The sequence below is a fragment of the Lepisma saccharinum genome, chromosome 14 (genome assembly GCF_977018435.1).
Source record: "Lepisma saccharinum chromosome 14, izLepSacc3.1, whole genome shotgun sequence".
NCBI classification, from domain to species: domain Eukaryota; kingdom Metazoa; phylum Arthropoda; class Insecta; order Zygentoma; family Lepismatidae; genus Lepisma; species Lepisma saccharinum.
In genome coordinates this window covers 71,163,756-71,170,093 of record NC_139242.1, presented here as the reverse complement: position 1 = coordinate 71,170,093, position 6,338 = coordinate 71,163,756, and the positions used below count along the sequence as shown (strand labels likewise).

The window sequence follows — 6,338 nt, the reverse complement described above, 5'->3', positions numbered from 1 at the left end:
TTTCTCTTTCTTTAGCCTGTGGAGGGGAAGAGATACAGAACGTGATGGAAGAGCGATTTCAATTCTTGCTCCCACTTGGCCGAAACATTGTTGGAGAATTTGGGTTGTAAAATTTATTGTACCAGAAGAGAAGGGAGCAATATTAGCGGGAAGAAGAAAGAGTTAAAAAAAAGTGTGAGGTCATGTCTGTGAACAGATGCTTTCAAGTGCTGAACTGAGTAGCCTGTGGACGGAAAATTCGTCTTTCTGATATAATAGGATAAGACGCTTAGGAGAGTAGATATGAAGCTTAAAGAAAGAAATGCGTAGGAGAAAAATTGGAGCCGTGAAGAAAATCTAAAATTGCCTTATGGCCGCATACCTACGCCAAAGGTCAATGTATTGCGGAGTCTAGGATAATTTAACACTTTATGAAAGTAACTTAAATATGTTAATAAGTTAATAGTTGTTTTGTTAGTACGTTTAAAATTTCTTTAAAGTAAAAAATAGTTGAAAAGGAAGCCTGCCACTAGTTTTCAAAGGGTTTCCCCGATGGCATAGTAGTATTGTCGGGACCCTAATTGATACCAATCAAAAATGACGATTCTATCTCATATTACGAACATGTAAATACAATTCACCAAAGTTTCACACCTAACACTTCCCTAATAAGGTGCCGGCAGGGAATTTTCCAAAAAATGCTGTTTTACGGATTTATTTTCCAATATGTGAAGACGCGAGTGACATGCTATCAAAGAGTGATTACCTGCAAATTTCAACCTACTTGCGTACACAGAGCCGATTCTACAAAATAAATACTATATGTACACACACACACACACGTATAAAATATATGTATGTATGTATTCACTGTGGGCCCATTTTTGTTGAACGGAGGTGGGTGAAACTTTAATGGATTGTTGTTACATGTTCGTTTCATAAGATTAGGCCGGTATTTTAAATTAGTGGTACCTAGATGTCCGGCTGAGTGGGCCCGATTTCCAAAAAATTCACATTTTTCCACAAAAATATTTTCGTGTGGCCTTTTTCCCGAAGTGTGGGGATGGGAGTGACATGTCGTCAAAGAGTTGTCTTTCGTGGTGATCACCTGTGAAAAATCGTCAATGTTATTTTGGAATTTTTATTTGAAATATTCACAGTTTGAAGGGGGCATGGCCCCTTGCCCTCCCTTGCGAATGGGCCTGGGAAGGAGCTAGCCGAAGCTGACAACCAACTTGTCATAAATAACATTACTTTTGCTACTTTTTCTCTGCTACAAGTAAAACGGTACGAAATTTAACCAAAATTTCCTGTGGAAATAAATTTCCGAGTTTTAACTACGTTTTAAATTGAAATCCAGCGACTTGCCCAGGATATGAGCTTTCTATTTGCCATATTTCCTAAATAAATATTAACGAATAAGTGAAACGATGAGAAAATATTAACCTCTTTCAACAGAATCTCGCTCCACTGTCGGAATTAATATTTTACTGGAAAAATGACTGCCAAAATTCAGTAAGAAGGCATTGGAAAGTAAATTCCATTTGAGAAACGAGGTGTCGATTTGGAGCAGCTAAAATAGTCATCACAAGGTGTGGTCAACGATTCTAATCTCCCACGTGCAGCCATAAACAACCCAGGCCTGCTGTCTTGGCTGTGACGTTTCTCACAAACAAACAAGTCCATCGTTCATTCCGTTATCGAAGTGTAATCGTTGCATACCTTGCTTCCCGCCCAACATTCCCTCGCCAATCAGCCAACCCACACGGTTGCTGCAAAAACGTAGCACCCAACATTTGGGTGAACTGGGCGGATCTATTAAGAAGCATTTGCTTGAATATTTTGTTAGAGGGGGACCTGTTGTTGCAAGAAATGAGCTCGCTCTGGGAGATATAAAGGATTTTTTAAGGCGTACAGGTTACATTGGAATAATATATTTTGTCTCCGGAGAGGTGGAGCTGCTCGACTACCACTTCCGCGAATCTCAAATCAATACGGCTTCGAGGCCCCTTGCTCGCGAGAAAACCAGAGCGCAAGATCGAACGATCTGGCAACATTGCTTCAGCAGAGCGGGCGAGACCATTTCGCAGTGGTGCTCGGTCCGGCACGGCAACGCTCGTCGTTCTTGTCAAAAAAGTGATATCTGCTAGGTTTTTGTAACAAAGGACAGAAGAAAGCCTGCATAGTAACAGCCGCGTGTACAGTTAAACTACTCGAATATCTACCCGTTCCGTGTCACTTGTGATAAGACTTAACTAAGGAGCCCTGTTGATTAACATTGGACGTTTCTGTGAGCCGTGAGAAAACATTGTTATTTTCTTCTTTTATTCCCCCCCTTTTTTTTAACAGTTCGTTCTAGGATAACGTTCGATAGCCAGGGCCAGTGTTGTATGGTGTGAACGACTCTTGCCTCGGATGAATTTCTTGGCGAATTACGGTAGGTTAAATAAACATCTCTTGTGTTATTGTCTGTGAATTTGCATTTATGTAGCCAGAAAGCTTCCTTGTTTACATGTGGCGAGCATTAGAATCCGGTTGTAACACTAGGAAATTGTTTACATTGATGACATCATACGGGAGCCGTGTTTTGATAGTCAAGACAAGGTGAACATTGAAGCTAAATTTTGAACGCAATTCTGAGGCTCGAAGCTTCAAATGATTCGTCGACTTATGTGTTTTTCTTGTCATAAAGACTAAGACTGGATAAGTAACTATTTGCATTCGACAAAATTATGTAATGCAATTCTAATGTTGCATTTTAGCAATGAAAATCAAATGAATTAAAAAATCTATATTTTCTACATATTTCAAATCACAGTTGATGATATTCTGTTAAATTTGTATGTGGTAGGAAACGAGTTCTGTTAAAAATACCAATGGATATTGCGTAGCAGACTTCCATTCTGACATTACCTAAATCAGTCAAAGTTAAGAATTGCCGGAAACATTTTCTCATTGTGTCGTTTAGTGTAAAACGTGACGTAGGAACGATTATGTCGGAAATATTTAGCACTCTCCACAGTTAGTACCTACCACAAATCTCTGGACACGTTAACAAATGAAAGCAAACCAGGACACTAATGTAAGACAGATAAGGTGAAGTATTTCGTGGGTTCCTGACACAACAATTCTTCCCACCTTCGTAAAGAAGGGAGGGTTATTTTACCGATTTATGTTGTATTTGAGCCAAGGGAAAAATTGTACCCGGGCTGTTAGGCCGTAGCGGCGATTGGGTTCTAAAACGGGAGAGGGGGGCGGGGGGCGAGGAAAGACAGTTCACTTTTTCTTGGTAGACAAGGCTTTGCATCAAGAGGTCATAGTAAGGGAGTAGAAAGTAGGAAAGGGAACAACTACCCCTGTAATCGCAGCCACTGTTAGCTGTAATTCGCCTGTTCCCTTAATCGGATTTTTGAGAGGGGTGTAATATAGTGACCTGCCCAAGAAGTTGTTGACCGAGGTTATATCCCCCCGACACAAACACACCACACACTTTTGACTTTCCTTTCCTAGAAAAAACTTTGATACATGAAAAGATGGTAAATATTACACTCTTTTACCACTAACGATTAAGTCATGTCCTATTTTTAACAGGACGTCTTTTATTCTTCAATCTGTTTGACGGCCCTGTAAACGTTTATATTATATTTATATATAGCTTTAATGTAATATATAATGCGTATTGAAACACATAAAGTAGCCTATATCACTGTTTTATGTTAATGTATAAAAGGTGAATTTTACACTTCCGTTCAGTGTGTATTTCGTATTTGGAAAAGGACGAATATGTTTACAGCTCATTTCCTTTAAAATTTTCTTTGCACACGAGTGTAGTGTAAGTTGTATACAAGCAAAGTCTAAAAAAAAGCAATTTATTTTTTTGAAATTTCTGTATCTTAATCAATACCCTTACATTTACTTCGCCTTTAAAGATAACAACACTCATTACTAGAATCGTTTAAAATGGAGAGTGTTTCAAATTGAAGTAATTGGTGTAAACTGCTAATTCACTGAATCACTTAGTGAATATGAATGTCGTTATATCTAAAAAGTGGTTCTCGCTACAAACAATTACATCAAATCTGAGAGAAAGAAAGCAATGCTTAGTAAATTATTGTTGAATTCTGAAATTTTAAAATATATTTTTTAACCTATTTAGAGATATTTTAATGGAAAGGATTTCCAACTTCTATTTTCCGTCACAGTATCCAACTCAATCTAGACATCGACCGACTTACGTGGCTAGCACAGCGCCCTACGATGCTAGGGGTTCGAATACTAGTCTGCGTATGGGTATTCTTTATGAGTGTCCCTTCATCAATTTCATTACATCATTCTCATCTTCGCGATTAGTCAAAAGTGGCACAAAAGCGAAGTAAAATGAAATAACTCAATTAATCAATCTAGATATTATTGTTAGTGTTAGCTCCAGAAGTGGGCGACTGCCTAGCTTCGCCGTCATAGTAGTATTACGGTCCTTTTTTTTTTATCTCGGAAGTTCTTTTTTCTGGCGAAGCTGTTCGAACATACACGCCACTGCTGCATCACAAAATAATTTCATAGCTGAAATATTTTCTCCTCACAAACTCGCGTCCAATCACCCACTTGTTTATCAAACTGCCGGTATACTGATTTTGCAAAATGTCGCAGACTTTCTGGGAGCTCTGTGCCCCGAAATAGTTTCTCATGATGGATAAACAAATATTTCCAACGAATGAGCTATCAGTTTTATCGATTGTTGTTTAATCTACTCTCTCTATCGCTCTTCCTCCGCCTCTCTTATATATTCATTTCGATTGTGACGAAATAAGACAACCAGACAATGATGAACATTGTTGATTGAAGTCTGATATAATTTTTTCTCACTTATCGCATATATTGTGCTATTATAAGACGATACATCACAGACAGATATATTTTTCACAGTATATTTTCCACAAATTTGTTACGCTTGGTATAAAGTCCATCATCAAAAACCTGTTGATTCCCTTCGTTCAAATGTAATACCAGACCAATCCACAAAGATTCAAGTTATTGCAAAGCGTATATACCGGGTAATGACCTAAAAGTTTGAGTTTTGAGTAAATCAGCTTGTTATCGCGCGACCAACATAATAAACATGCGTACTTATCTCGCCATCTTAAACCGCGCTGACCGATTTTGCCCAAATGCAATACTAGATCATTCCTCGTTGTATTTCTGGTATGAGCAGACACGTATCTAGAAATATATTTCTGGGGGGTTCGAACCAAGTGTCTCAGAAATAGTAATAATAATAATATTTCCATTAAAATAATTGAAATTATATTAAATTAATTGAAATATTATCTATGTATGTAAATTAATTAACATTGTATTGTTATTATTACATGAATAGGTAAAAGGACTTTATATAACAGCACATATTTATTATCTATTTTACGTCTAGCCAAATTTCCATTTGATTAAGTGTTACAAGGATATCGTGAACTATTTTCAATTGATTGATTGATTGACTTGGTGTTTTCAGTCCACTTTATGCACAGTAAGGCTAATCGGTACTGGACCTACAGTTTAAAGTAGTATCCGAAGCACTATGTGCCTCCACCGGGTGTCGAACCCGGGACACCTTGAACTATTTTCAAGTCACCGGTGTCAATTATTAGTAAACCTCGTCAAATTATGCCCAGACAATGCCAAACAAATGGAACCAAAAACCATCTTTAGTTCATGGGCACTAGCGTACGCAGCCGACCTCCATGGTGGAGTGGTTAGAACAGCGCTACGACGCCAAGGGTCGCGGGTTCGCTTCTGGAATGGACATGACTGGTCTCTATTGTGTGTGTCCCTTCATCATCGTCGCGATTAGCCAAACGTGGAAGAAAAGCGACGCTAAATAGCCTGATTTGTAAAGACAGAAATTGCTACATTCTATGGGCGGACGGGGTACACAATAAAATATATCGCATTCACCATTGTAACCTTCATTTTGAAAGTTGTTCGAAGACAAAATTAGTAATCGGGGGTCATTTTAAAAAGGTTTGAATTCACCACTTTGGTTTTTACCAGAGTTCTTTATTGCTTTCATTGCAAAATTTGGTGGGAGCTGTAGCCCCATCAGCATCCCCAGTCGTCATAGAAACAACATACGAAAGCATCTAAACCAATTATAACCCTTGTCGGCAAATGAAACGGACTCGTAATCAAGAAACGCTCACCTCCACGTCAAGTTTCCTCTTATCGTAGTTTTCGAGTAAATTCTAGAGAGGGCCTGTTCGCTGGCAAGGAGATTAATGTTAAGTAGATAAAGAATTGAATATTTATTGAGTAACAAAAGAGGATGTTAGATCCAGTTAACAAAAAGTAAAGTTCTTGATTATAAT

General features: G+C 38.2%; 1 protein-coding gene across 5 annotated transcripts in view; it reads left to right on the top strand.

Moving 5' to 3' along the window:
• Positions 1 to 2,076: 2,076 nt before the first annotated feature.
• Positions 2,077 to 6,338, top strand: part of LOC145999010 (regulator of G-protein signaling 9) — a 304,822-nt gene continuing 300,560 nt past the window's right edge. For all 5 annotated transcript variants that reach the window (XM_083135882.1, XM_083135883.1, XM_083135888.1 and 2 more), the window contains exon 1: positions 2,077 to 2,416. The gene's annotated coding sequence lies outside the window, so the exon portion shown is untranslated. The remainder of the gene's footprint in view (positions 2,417 to 6,338) is intronic.